This window comes from Carettochelys insculpta, chromosome 2 (genome assembly GCF_033958435.1).
Source record: "Carettochelys insculpta isolate YL-2023 chromosome 2, ASM3395843v1, whole genome shotgun sequence".
In the NCBI taxonomy this organism is placed as follows: Eukaryota; Metazoa; Chordata; order Testudines; family Carettochelyidae; genus Carettochelys; species Carettochelys insculpta.
Window position 1 is genome coordinate 41,855,269 of NC_134138.1, and position 14,482 is coordinate 41,869,750.

Here is a 14,482-nt window from a genome sequence, read left to right on the forward strand (position 1 = left end):
CAGGGAAGCTCAAAATAAGCAATTACTTTGAAGTGTGCACCAAGTTCAAAATAAGGTGCTTCCAAGTAAGTTATACAATTTGTGCAATTCAAGTGGCATAACTTATTTTGAGCAAGGGCTACACTGTAGCCCTCACGTATGTGTGTCAGAGGCTGTATTTTGAAGTGCTATTTTGAAATTCATTTTAGCTACATCTATATGACGAAACTGGGATTTTGTAGGAAAAATCTGGGGTTCATCTACAAACAACACTAATGATTTCCACGGGCAGAGTTGTGCATCTCCATGTTCAGGTATAACACCTTTGTTGACAGTTTTCTGTCAACAAAAAAGCCATGTAGATGTTTTGAGGGTTTCTGGTTTGCTGGGCAGCCCTGTTTGCTGAGCTTCCGGTTGGACGTTCTGTCGAGATGGACAAGATTGCTCTTTCAGTCCTCTTTTGTGTGTGGACATGATCTGTTGACAGAAGTTTTGATGGAAGATCTCTTCTGACAAGTAGCAGAAGGGTAGCCATTGTAGTCTGTATCCACAAAAATGAGAAGTCCTGTGACACCTTATAGACTGACAGATATTTTGGAACATAAGCTTTCCTGGGTAAAGACCCACTTCCTCAGATGCAATGTAGTGGAGCTCCAAAATATCTGCTAGTCTATCACATGCCACAGCACTTCTCATTTTTGTCTCTTCTGACAGTGACTTCTGTCAACAGATCACTGTGCAGTAGATGCAGCTTCCTTTTGGGTATGTCCTTTTGGGGGCATGTTAATGAGGCAGTTGGGAAGATGCTAATGAGGCACTGCCATGAACATGCGGCACTCCATTAGCATAAGGGCGGCTGTGCATGATTCAAAAGCACTGCTTTCAGAATGCACACCACCCGTGTAGCTGGGGGCCTTTCAAAAGGACCCTGGACTTCAAAAGCCCCTTCTTCCTAAAACCAAATAGAAATAAGGGGCTTTCGAAGTCGGGGCTCCTTTGGAAAGGGCCCCAGCTACAGGGGCAGCACCTGTTCTGAAAGCAGCACCTTTGAATGGTGCAGGGCTGCTATTATGCTAACGAGACACTGCATATTCATATTACCTTATCAGCAAACTGCCTCATTAACATACTTCCTCCAAAAGGAGGGTGCGCGTGTAGTCCTAGCTCCGTTATTTTGACATACGCCTTTCCCCAAGGCGGCTGCTGCACAGACACGCCCAGGCCCTCTCTAGGCTGCTGGGTGCAGCCAGCCGGGCTGCGGGCATTCCCGCCCAGCCTCACACTCGCCCCGAGGCGCCGGGCTTCCCTCGCAGCTCTCTGCTGGCCAGGCTCACCCCAGCCCGCCCCGGGGGCACTGCCCAGAGCGGGTCGTTATCCCCCTCCACCCCCACCCCCCAGCACAAGCCCTGGCCGAGGCCGGGTCCCGCGCAGCGCAGCGCAGCCTGTGACTTCTCCACGTGCTGCCAGGGCGGCTGTGGGGGGCAGGGGCTTTCCGAGCGGGACTGCCCGGAGAGGCGGGCGCACACTTGGCCATGGGGCCCGGGGCCCCCCGCCTCCCGGGCGCACTCCAGCGAGCGGCGGGGGCTGGCCGGCCTGGCGCGCTGCTGCCCGGGCCCTGCTGCCGTTGCTACGACGACCAATGCTCCCTCGGCTCTCCGCGGGCCATGTGACAGTGACTTTGACGTCAGCGGGAGGCAGGGTCGGCGGCGGCGGCGGCCAGCCCGGCAGAGGCTCGGGAGAGCTGCTGGCCGCTGGACTCGCCCCCGGCTGCTGGCGGGGCATGGGCTGCTGACGCCCGGCGTTCCCACCGCGGCAGGCTCCCGGCGCGCCGCATGCTCTGAGCAGGTGAGCGGCGCGGGCGGACGGGCGGGCGACCTGCGGGGCTCCTGGGCTGCAAGTTTTGCCCCGGCGAGCCGCTCCCGACAACGGCAGAGCCGATTCGGTGTGCGGCCGGCAAAGCGCGGTTCCGCGGGGGGGGGGTCGATGGGCCAGCAGGGGAGACAGGATCCAGTGACGCTGGGAATCACTCGGAAGCAATGCGGAGGACCGGCGGCGCGGTGTTCCCTCCCGCTGGCCGCACACCAGGGGCTTTGTGGGTTCAGGCATCGCTGCAGCTCTGTGTGGTGGTGGGATTTTTAATGGCTGTCTTGTGCAAATTCAACCGAGGGCCACTTGTCTCTCCTCATTGACGTCCCCACGTGTTTAACAAGCCAGCCGTAGACCTGGATAGGAGCGTTCTGCTACCAGGCTCCAAAAGTTTGAAGTTCTCTCTTAAATCATCTGTGCTCGTGTATGCTCCGAGCACACGCTGCCATCCTCCAATGTTAAAGCCTTTTTATCAGAGCATGACAGAGATTGACCGGATCATGGTTACGGAGGGAAGGGTCAACAGCTTCCTGAAAAATAATCTGAAATATGCCCAGATACCAAGATAAGTGTATTGTGTGTTCTTGTGCCTTTTCTCCCCCACACATGCGCACAGAGAGCTTTTTTCTGTTTCTCTTTGTGGGGTGGAGGGTGATTAGATTAGCTAAAAAAAGAATTGCAGTAGGAACAATGCCGTTTCTAACAGAAAAGTAAAAAGCTACATTGGCAACATTTTCTGATTTTTTTTTTTTTAAGTTACATTTCTTGAAAGGAAGTTCAGTTGTCACCAAGAGCAGAATTCATCACTTCTTCAAGTTATAAATCTTTGGCTACATATGTGCACAGACACGCACATACACATTCTAAAAATACATCACAGATGAAAGTGTGTTTTCTTTCTTGGAAAAAAACATATTTGATAATTTTAGCATGTCTATGTACCATCATTCCTTGTTTCCTATCTAGCAATAAACCTTTATATTTTGATTTTTTTAAACCTGTGTCTCTCCTGAAGTGGGTAAGGAGCTGTGCAACAGTTTAAGATGCAATGCAGTATGAAAGAGAGCTACAGAAAACATGTATCTAACTATGATAGCATTAATAATTGATTTTAAAAGTGAACAAAGGTAGAAATCAGCTCTTAAAAGACAAGTCTAGAATAAATTTTGCTTAACCAGAACACCAGAAATAAATGCACCTAAAAGTCTTAAGACAGTTGTACTTGATGCTAAATCTGTACTTTGGAGTTTAAATCTTCTGTCAAAAAATCAGGCCTTCTGTGATTTATATTGTAAAATGTTTCTACCCACCGTGAAACGTCAGATATTATGTGCACTCTACTTTTTGACTTAGACAATTTAATGAAGATTTATAATGTTGCAACAGTTCTAAAATACTAACTGGTTAATGTATTCTTATTAACTTCATGATCATTTAAAATCTTATATGAAAGTTAGTTCCTTCTTCAAGTAAACAAGACTTACAATGCAGCGTGAATAATAGCGGTATTAGACTCTTAACCTGGGTCCACTCCACGAAAACTCATTGTCTAAAAATTGTTGTTAGTCTTTGAAATGCTACAGGACTGCTTTGTTTTGTGAAGATACAGACTAATGCAGCTACCTCTCTGTGACTGTTAACCTGCCTGTTGTATTAGACTGTGAACCAAGGAACACAGGTAAGCCATTTGGACTGTACTGTAACGACTTACCATATATCCATCATGTATCAGGAGAAATGACAAAAACTGGCTTACTGAAATCGAGGATATTTACTCATTGAGTAAAGGAACTACACAACAAGTAGTGGCAAAATGTAGCCCTAACTGTCAAAAGGCACATATGTTGCCTCATTTATAGTGACTGGGTCAGAACCTGAAAGCACTTATGTACATCAGTCAGTTACTTATTTGCATTGTGTAAAATAACAAAGTATTTGTATTCACATTTCCAGACTCTGTCTCGTGTATGTAAACCATTACCTAACAAGCTTCATTTATTGTTTAATTAGTGCCGCACAATAAATGCTGAAGCACAAGCACATAATTTATGGGATTAAAAAAATCTCTTAGATTATATTGTTTAATATCCTTAGAAATGCCTGGTAGGTGAAATGTAACTCGTACAGTGGTTGCCCAAGACCCATACATTAAAAAAAAATTAAAATCAGCTCCACCTTTAAAGATATATTTTGCTTTAGCAATAATCAAGTCGTAATAAAAGGATTCATTTGATCTGTGGGAGGAAGACACACAATCCCCCATTTGACCAAAATTGTTCTAGCAATATTATTGAAAATGGTTTGAAGAAAACAAGAGGATTCATTAACTTGAGTGAACCAAGTGTTATTATCTTTTATTGACTTCTGTGAAATTAAAAATGCTCAGTCCCTTTCCATGCTGAGCCCCACATGAGTATCAGAAGAAATCCTTGTGTTTTCCCTACTACTAAGAATCTAACAGCGAGGAAGTTGACTGTTTGATAGACAAACCTTGAGTTCAGCATGCGGAAACTGAAAATTGTCTGTGCTTCATGTGGAAAAGGTCCTTAAAGCTATGCACAGATCACAGATACTGTGTTTTATGTCTGCTTAATCCTCTGTTCTGAAGCATTTTTCAGACTAACACTTGATTTATCTCCTGAGTTTGTGAGATTTAGAAGATAATTTAGCATTTGATTTCTCAACCTTTTTATGTGATGACTCCCATGTTACCATACCCATATGAGAGAAGGCCAGGGAGGGAACATTCAGGGTTCCCCTTTAGTATTCCCTCTCTTTTTCCCCACTGGTAGAATAAATTTTATGTGAGCCCAGGTGTGTGTGGATGTGCACTACCAATTGAAACACATTCTGCTCACTGTGGGTGCTCTGCTAATCCATGGGGTAGCACCTGATTCTCTCTTGGGCAGTCATCCAAGCGTTCAGTTTACCGGGAGCACTGTTCCTCTCCTATAAAGTCTCAGAGGGTGGTTGAGAACCACAGTTTAGATCACTTCTCTATATTCTGTTCCACACAATATTTGATATTTGTAGAGATATGACTCTAAAATGTAAAGTTGTGCTTTGAAACCTACAAATCTTTCTTACAGCGAATTGCTTACGTCCTTAGGTGACATTACATCCTCATCTGGTTGTATGGGGGTTGCAACATGTAACTCACATTTATCTTAATACGAGTTACATGTGCCAATCCCTTGCATATACCAGGAGACTGTCCCTTTCTACAGTCCTGTCTCTAGATCTGTAAAGAAATGTGAACCGCTTGGTAATTACTGTAGAATCAGAGTACTTCAGCTTAGAGAGACCTGAGCTAAAAATGGAATATAAAGCTGATTGCAAAATTGGATTCAACTGGTAAACTTTTGTTTTTTAAAAAAGTCTCAATTGTTAACACATTTACTCTAGAAATAACTTTAGTGTATTGTAGTTGGAGCTCCATGAGTTGATGGACAATGACAGTCCCAATATAGGCTAGAAAGATAAAAACCACTTCTTTCCAATACACTCTATGCTATCTTTTCAATAAAAGCTTCCTTCATGTAATAGTTTGAATCTTCTTATGTGCATCTGAAAATCTTTCAAGAGTGTGAATGCCACTGGCATTTTAAGGGCCCAGTATTCTACTCTGTTACACCACCATAAAATTAATGTAACTGCATTGTCATCAGTGGAATCCATGGAAGTATGAGGAAACCAGTGGAGCATCAGGCCCTTAAATCAGTGTTTTGGTTTTTGTTTTTTTTTGGCAGAAGTTGGTTTCAACCCTAGTAAAAGTGACTAAATTGTGATAATGTGTCTCAACCACACTAGCAGCAAACAGTTGAAGTGACAACTAAGAAACAGGAGATTTAGCCTTGTATATGATACTGGGAATGCAAAGTAAATGATTACTTTGTGGTTTGTACCAAGTTCAAACACACAAGCCAAATTCTAGAGTGGTTTTGGTATTCATATTTCAAAAGGAACCATTTGCAACAAGCTGAGATCTGTGCAGACAACTACAGTCTGATAACAGTTAAAAATAGTGTGTTTTGGCTCCACTCTTACTGCTGTTAAATTTATCGTCTTAAATAGCAGGGAGTAAGAGTGGAGGTTTGAGAAACAGTAATTTTGTGATTATTTTACATGGATTGAATCGTTCTGTCATCAAATTTGCATTTCAGTCAGCATTACAGCATGAAATATAATTAGAAACTGCAGCTCAAATCCACTGAATGCAACATTTTTTTCCAAGGGGAGCACAGAAAAGAAGCTGCTTTTGTTAAAACCATAGCTAATGGTGAAATCCTATATTTGGAAAATATGAACATATAGTTGTAGACTTCCTTTCATTTCTGTTGTTGCAACTCTTCTTTTGACTTTCTACTGAACCTCATTTTTTGAATCCACAAAAACTTACTCATTTAAAGCAAAAGTGCTCCCTTCATGTTCTGTAGGATTTCAGCCTGACACTGCTGTGAGTTACTGAATATTTTTCAACCACAAAATAACACTGAGATAATGTTAAGAATCTGACTTACACCCAGAATAGCCAGGAAGTTTGTTACTTGGACTGAAATGTTGCATTTAATCTGCCTCAGTGGCAAGGCCATAAAATGACCCAATGTCTGGAGTTCCCAGCGGCATCTAGTCTGTGGGGTGAATACAAGATAGAATTTCAAGCTTAACTCAGTAGTTGTTTGCTTGTGTAAGTTTAAGATTTAGTATTATATATTTGCAGTGTTGTGAGGTTGTAATTGAGTGTCCTTGATTTCTGTCCTGAAAGTTATGTAAATTTGCTGTTGTGGTTCTTTTTAAGATCATTCCAGCATTAAATGGAAATGAAAAATGCACCTTTGAAATACTAGAGGTTCAACGTATCTTTAGATCTGGATTCATGTTGATAGATTCCCTCCTGAGTTTACTCAGCTCATCTCTATGGAGTGTGCTTCACCACTTTAGAGGTAAACAGCAGAACCACAGCAGTCTCTCTCAGGGGATGGGGTGAGTTTCCAGGAAATGAGGAATGTAGTTAGTGCACAGACACTCTGCACCTGCTACTCACCTGTGCTTCACAGAAATTCCCTGTCCTCCACCAGAGGGAGTTTTGAAAATGGGGCAGGTGTGAGACAGAAGAGAAAAGATTCCTGTGGACCTCTGACTGTGCAGGTAATGGGCATACTTGCTCCATGTACCTGTATTGAGACCTGTGACTGAGAACACTGGTGTAACTATAGAGTGTTCTGAAGAATAGGACTTTGTTCCAGTGACAGCCATGAGACACCTTTTCACCCCGCCTGGGTCCAGTCCGTATACTTCAGCTTTGCATGGGGTTAGAATTTGCATCATAGTTACTATTTAAAGCTATGCACGTTCCATAATCTGGATCTATTGCAGAGAGTAAGCCGTGCTAGTCTATACACTATCAAGACAAAAAGCAGTCAAGTAGCACTTTAAAGACTAGCAAAATAGTTTATTAGGTGAGCTTTTGTGGGACAGACCCACTTCTTCAGACCATAGCGAGGTCTGGCTATGGTCTGAAGAAGTGGGTCTGTCCCACGAAAGCTCACCTAATAAACTATTTTGCTAGTCTTTAAAGTGCTACTTGACTGCTTTTTGTTTTGGATCTATTGCATTATGCTGAAAAAGTAATCACAGCATACACCAGCCTGTGTACAGTAAACCCTCAAAATATGCAACTCTGCTGTTGTCAGCCTGCCTAGCTGCCCGCTGGTCAGTTTTCTGGTCCCGCAAGCGACGGGGAGGCGGGAACCAAGTGGCAGCCTGGTTCTCAGCTCCCCGCCACTCTGGGACCCAGGAAATTGACTAGTCCTGTTGGAATGGTCAGTTCCTTGGCTCCTGCATGCCCAGGGAAGCCAGGAACCAGGCTGCAGCCTGGTTCCTGTCTTCCCTCCAACTAGTATGAAAATTTGAGTTGCACAGGGGTTGCAGGAACACACGCCCCATGTAACTTGATGGTTTACTTAACTGGGAAGGAGTTTTCATTGCAAGTAAATGGCCCCACCTTCTGTAGAGGCTTCACGGTAGTGGTGCATAGAGGGGACTGGGAGTGCAAACACATTCATAGTTTGGCATAGAAAGGCGTGCTCATTGTGCCTGCGCTTACATGGATTTTGTTAGAGGAGGCAGCAGGAGCAGCTGTCACTATAGCAGCCCACAGCACAGAGAACTTCACTTTGCATATGCATGGAATATAGTGTTGCCAGTTTTGATTGGACATCTTCCTGGAGGATTCATCACATGACCTCTTTAAAGATTAATTTTTAATTCCTGGAAGTTTGGCAACCTTGAGCCAGAGTCAGACTCTGGTTAAAAACCTTCAACAGAGTCTTTAGGCCTACTTGGTATGTGCTTTTAAACGTTTGTATCTGCTGTTTTATTTTTTAAAATCGCAGCATAGTTATACTAGATAAAATTTTATCGGGCCTTGGGCACTTTTGAAAACTCTATCTGCTGTGTTTACTAAAGTGTTCTGTGGTCCCGCTGACCCCCTTTTAGAGAACAGAGCTGTTTGACAAATACAGTAAACCCCCGACTTACACCTAGGGTTGCGTTCCCAGGCAACCACATGTAAGTCGAATTTCGCACAAGTTGGGGGAGCCAGGAAATTGACCAGTGCTGGTCAGTTTCCTGGCTCCTGGGACTGGAGGGAAGCTGCGAACCAGGTGGCAGCCTGGCTTGTGGCTCCCCTCCTTTGGGAGCCAGGCAACTGTCCAGCCCTGCTGCTCAATTTCCCAGCTCCAGGATTGGCAGGGAGCTGCAAACCAGGCAGCAGCTTGGATCCTGGCTCTTTGGGGAGATAGGAAACTGACCAGTGTGGCTGCTCTGGTTAGTTTCCTGGCTCTCGCAAGTGGAGGGGAGCCAGGAGCAGAGGGACGCTGGGAGCCAGGCTGCCACCTGACTCCCGGCTCCGTGCCACTCACGATTTTGACTTGTGTTAATCCTAGTAAAGTGCAAGTCGAAATTGTATAAATAGGGAATTTTACTGTACACAAAAGCAAAATTCGTCTGCAGTTAGTAAAGCTTGCAACTTCTATTGTCCTCAAATTTAAAAGATAGTTTTAAAATTTTTGTCTTTTGGAAGACATATAAAATAGAAATGCTAGCAGTTTTTCTGGGGCTGAATGAGCACACAAGCAGGTGCTGCTGAAGAATCAAGATTTTGTCTGCAAGGACGTCAAGATGGCTCTCAAAAGAGTGGTGTTTGAAAGAATGCAAGATGAAGTATCTGAGAGGCTTTGTTAGACAAGCATATAAGGTAATTTAAGTGCAAGCACTTGGCTTCCAAAGAACTTTAAAGCAGCAACATTTCAAAATAAGTCTCGGCTAGGTTTTTTACTCATACTATTTACGCTATCACCAAAGGCAATAGAGTGAAGCAATTGTTCCTAGTTAATTGAGACTTCCTTTGTAAGTCTTCCAGAGCTGCTAAAACTTAGGGGGCGTGTCTAAGAGTATCTATTTTAAATGGCACACCTATAGTCATTAAAGTGGGACACAGTCCTGAAAATGTTTAATTCCAAAGGAAGTATGCTACCTGTGTTTGTTATATAAATATTCCTGATGGTGAACTCAAAAATGTTGGGGTTGGAGGAGGCAAACATGGAAGTGGAGTATTTCTACAACTCATTTATGCCTGTTATCAAAGCATTACTCTTTTGTGTCAAATGCTAGAGTAACTCTCTTTAGCTTTACCATTTTACTGAGCACAGGTCCAATTAATGCAATTATAATTAAGCAGAGATGTCTGCTGTCTTTTATATGTCTGTCCAGATTTCTCTTCACAACTGTTCTGTATGTGATTTTATATATATAAACCCACACGGACCCTGCTGATGTATTGACAGTTATGGGTTCATTTGTATCCTCACTGAGCTTTCCCATGTGTTTATGTACTATGAGGGCAGACTACGAAATTATAGCTGGCTTGGAATGAATCTTAAAACCTATGTTGAAACTCTTGGCTTGTATGTCATCAGATAGGTCTGATCTCAAGAAATGCTGAGGACTCTCAGGCTGCAGCCACACAGCAGAGTTATTTCAAAATAACTGCTAGCGTCTGCACTATGCACATGCTATTCCCAAATAAATTTGAAATTGTCAGTGCGTTACTTTAAATTTTGTAAACCTCATTGCAGGAGGAAATAGGCATTATTAAAATATGGAATAGCTCTATTTTGGAATAAGCCATAATGGTATCCAGTGGCACTATTTTGAAAGAGGTGCTGTGTGTCTGGACACTCTATTTCAAAATAGCTGAGTGATGTTGAAATGCATTTTTGTGTTTAGCCGTGTTGTTTTGAAATAAACTATTTCAGACTAGCTTCTCTGGAATGGATTATTTCCAAACAATGCTGCTGTGTAGACATAGTCTCAGTGCCCACTAACCCCAGCTGAATGCCAAGGATGTCACAGTATTATTAAAACTTGTTTGATTCTTGCATATTGGTGGGAGGGCATTTTTGTATCCTAAAATCCAGAAACATGAGGCTCAATGAGCAGTGTTCCATGGCACGGTATACGTTACAGCACCTCTAATTCTGACACCATTGAGAGGGTTGTTCAATTATTGGTTTATCCCAGAATAAGCTGAGTGGTGAATCTTTCTGAAGAATGTCCTTGCAGCAGACAGAGTCAAGAGCTGATTATCCGCCAGGAGCCTCCGAGTCTCTTTCAGAGTTGCTGCTTCCTAGGAATGAATAGTCTGTAATGCAAGCCTGGCCTACATCGTTTGCTCCTTGATGTGTAGATTTATAGTTAGCTGTATTAAAACCAGAGTGGCTGACAGACTTTGCCAGGCCCTGTGCAAGAGGTGTGTGGCTTCATGCACTTGAAGGGGCAGGGCTTTGGGTGGAAGGGCAGGGTTGAGAACGATCTTCCCTCAGCCAGCCCTTCAGCGCCACCCAGGTCTCCAGTGGAGATTTAAATGGCCTGGCGCTTTGGTCATTACCATTGCAGCAGCCCTTTGCTGTTTCAAATCTCTGGGCCCCAGGACAGCTGCCCACCACTGCCATCCCTGGGCAGCGGGCCTGATTAAAACACATCTGCTTGTATGCAGCTTACCAAATGATTTCAAATAGGTCTGTGTCAGTGACCTGTCCCCTCTACTATTTACCATTCCCACAACTCTTGTCTTCTCTAAATAAGTTTGTTTTCTGCCAGGTCATTGGATAAAAACTGTTCCATAGTGTATGGCCAAGAATTGATCCTAGAAGGAGCCCATTAGATACACACCTGCTTGAAGATGGTTCCTCCTTTATAGTTACATTTTTAGACCTGTCACCAGGCAGATGTTAACCCGCATAATGTATGCAATGTTCATTTTGGACTGTTCTAGCTTTTTTAATCAAAATACTGAGCAGTGTCAAGTCAAATGCCTTGCAGAGAGGTTTAAACATATTACATCAATGCTATTACTTTTATCAGTCACACTTGCAGTCTCGCTCTGTGTGTATGTGTGTACACACACATATACACACACACACATATATCCATCAGTTTAGTTTGACTCGATCTGTTTTCCCTTTCAGTTCTTTGAGTCCCATGTCAGGTACTCCATTATGTTGCCCAGGAATGGTGTCAGGCAGATGAGTGGGTACAGTAAACCCTCAGTTTTACGGACCCCAATTTAGCGAACTTCAGGAAGAATGGACGTCCCCCCGTTCCTGAAGGCTGCTGGGGTCTGTAAAATCATTCCTTTCCCTCCCCTCCCCCCACAAAAAATGTTAAGAGACTTACTGTTGCCACATCTTGGTGGACCCACCACCTCTTCTGCTGGAGCCGCCATGTGCTCCTCCCTACAGGGGTGGGGTGTATACATGGGCAGACTGGCACTTGCGTATGTGTCCCACCCCTGGTGGAAGGAGTGCATGGTGGCTCGGTGGCAGCCCATCCAGGCTGCGTGGTGGCCCCTCCAGCCATGTGCTGTGAGGCAGCTTCAGTGGCATGGTGAGGTACCTCCAGCTGTGCCTGGTGGGGTCCAGCTGCTCCTCCAGCAGTGGCAGTTCTGGTAAGGGGCAGGTTTAATGGTGGGGAGGAGTGGGGATGGGGGAGCTTGGCAGGGGTGGGTGGGCAGTAAACCCTCGCATTTAATGGACTTTCACGAACAGCAGACCCCCCTCTCCTCTATTAGTCCTTTAAGTTGAGGGTTTACTGTAATTTACAAGGTTGTTCCTCCTTTTATTCATTTTAAATATTTTCACAGCATTAGTTTTCTTTGAGTGTTCGAGGAGTTATTGAAAAATCAACATTAATAGTCCACTGAGCTCCTCAGCTGGCTTTTAAAAAAATCTTGGCTTCAGGTTACTCATACCTGCTGATTTCAAAAATGTCCAACTTTAGGAGCTGAAGTTTGACATCTCCTCCCCTGCTGTTGGAATGGATGGTGAGCTTGAGATCTTGTCTCCAATGCTGGGGGGAGGATGTCTTTCCTGGGTTACAACTCCTCCTATGCTAAAGGTTTTCTCCGATCGAGAAATAGGAGACACCTCACTCCTTCCACACCTGGTTTGAGGAAGATTCTTCCTTTCTCTCTCAGCCAACACCCCCAGCCTCAAGCAACTAAGAAAAGGAGCCATCTACTCCCATAACAGGCCTGAGATGGAGGATTCCGCACCTACCAACTCACAAAGTTTATTTAAACAGAGCAGGCCTGGCACCCAAATCCTTGATAATGTTCATTATTGTGTAATGCAGGAATCAGCAACCTTTCTGAAGTCAAGTGCTAACATTTGACCTTTTCACCGGTGTGTATAGTCCGAGTGTGCTGGTATTTTTAAGAGTCACTAACAGTCCTTCTTAAAAAAGCTTCATTGCTAAATAAATGAAGATGCAGAGCTTTCCCGTGTAGGGAGCAGTTGGTAGCATTAGCTGGTCTTTTGTTAATCCACAGGTGACGGCATTGTTTTGAGCAAGCTCACTGCTATATGGGGGGAGAGGGGCAGGGCTGAGCTCCTGCCTTGCATGCTAATGAAAATCGGCTCACCTGCTGCTCTTCGCACCTGTGCCAGGGTTTGCCAATCACTGTTGTAATACTCGGACAGTTCCAGAGTATGCACCCCCAAATGGGGGTGGCAGTGGAGTGGATCAGACTCGGGATGAAGAACTGTAGTACCTCAATATGTATGTTCTTCCTCTTCCAGCTTCCCTAGAGCAACTCTGCCATATGGAACTTTCTCTTTGCTTTCTTGGGCCTTTCCTTTCTGGCTGGATGGCCTGCTGTGTAGGCTGCAATAATATCCACAAGGGTCACTCTTATTTTCTTGTGGTTAAAAGTTCCCAGGGGTGTTAGAATTGGGAAGACGTTGCTACCTGCCAAAAACTTAACAGTGTGGCAAGGTTTTTGTCAACACACACACATGCAAAATGCTTGGGAATATTGATGGGAAATGCAGGTGAGAGTTCACAGAACTGCAGCATACCTGGTAAACCTGCGATGCAGGGCGGTTTTGTTGAATTTATTAATAAAATTTCAGGATGCCAGAGAACTATGTGCATTCTGTAGTTTTTGCTAAAAACTTTCCTTTGCAGTCCAGTCAAAACCAATGACTGCAAGTTGCCCTGTAGGGGTGATGTCCACTTCTCAACGTGCCCATGTAATGTATGTGAATGCTTGAGCAAACCGTGTGAATTAAAAAAAAAAAGTTATTTTTAAATGACGATGATAGAAAAATTGCTGGTGTGTGTGGATGTTCACTCGGCATTTGCCCAGCCCTTCATTAAACATTGGAGTCTTGGTGGGAAAACTCTGCTTCCCACTATTCAAAAGATCTCAGTGAAAGGCAAATTGTAGTTTGTAACTGTCAGCTTCTAATGTGCCAGGTATGTAAGGTAAAAATGCACATTGTTCTTGCTACGCTTTAGCACAATGCTCCATTGTGATTTTTGTAGTTGCAAATTGCACATTTAAGCCACATGCTGGTTGCAGTCCCTGGACAGGAGAAGGAACCACAAATTAGTAAAAAGGTACATTGTTTATATTGTAACAGGTTATGACGTTTCCCAAATTGGCATTTGTTCCTTTTGCTCATTTAGTTCTCCTGTGCTTATACAAGGCTTTAAGCCTCCAATATCATGATTCTTCATATCTTGTGTTTGATAATATGGGACTCTGCTGTTTGCCCACTTGCAAGACTACTCGACTGCTTCTAAGACAGTTCTCCCCAGAGATGAAGGCCTATCTACCAGCCAGACGGGAAGTTGCAGAAAAAACTACAGCTGCATCTACACTCCAAAATAACTTCGAAGTAAGGGGCTACTTCAAAGTAGCCTGCAGAGCGTCCACACACGCCTTTCCTTACTTCGAAGTAAGGGAGGCTAACTTCAAAGTCACTACTCCATTCCTGGCAATGGAGTAATACCCTACTTCAAAGTTTAACTTCGAAGTAGGGGTGGGTAGGCATTCTTTGCTCGCTATTTTGAAGTAAGGGGTCCGCCATGGTAGCGGCACCCCTGGAGCACCAAGACTCTGGCCAGCCTGTCTCTGCCGGCTGCCTGGCAGGAAGCCACTCCCCAGCAACCCCGTGCAGGAAGCTGAGAGCGTACCGCAAGCAGGGACATCATGAGCTCCCATTTGAACTGCTCCTGCTCATGACTCCAGATAATGCCTGTGCCCCCTGGCCATGATGGCAATATGGCA

General features: G+C 44.3%; 1 protein-coding gene across 2 annotated transcripts in view; it reads left to right on the forward strand.

Annotated features, from left to right (window-relative positions):
* Window positions 1–1,620: 1,620 nt before the first annotated feature.
* The window catches only part of NCALD (neurocalcin delta), a 112,722-nt gene continuing 99,860 nt past the window's right edge, over window positions 1,621–14,482 (forward strand). For both annotated transcript variants that reach the window (XR_012644369.1, XM_074986833.1), the window contains exon 1: window positions 1,621–1,824. The gene's annotated coding sequence lies outside the window, so the exon portion shown is untranslated. The remainder of the gene's footprint in view (window positions 1,825–14,482) is intronic.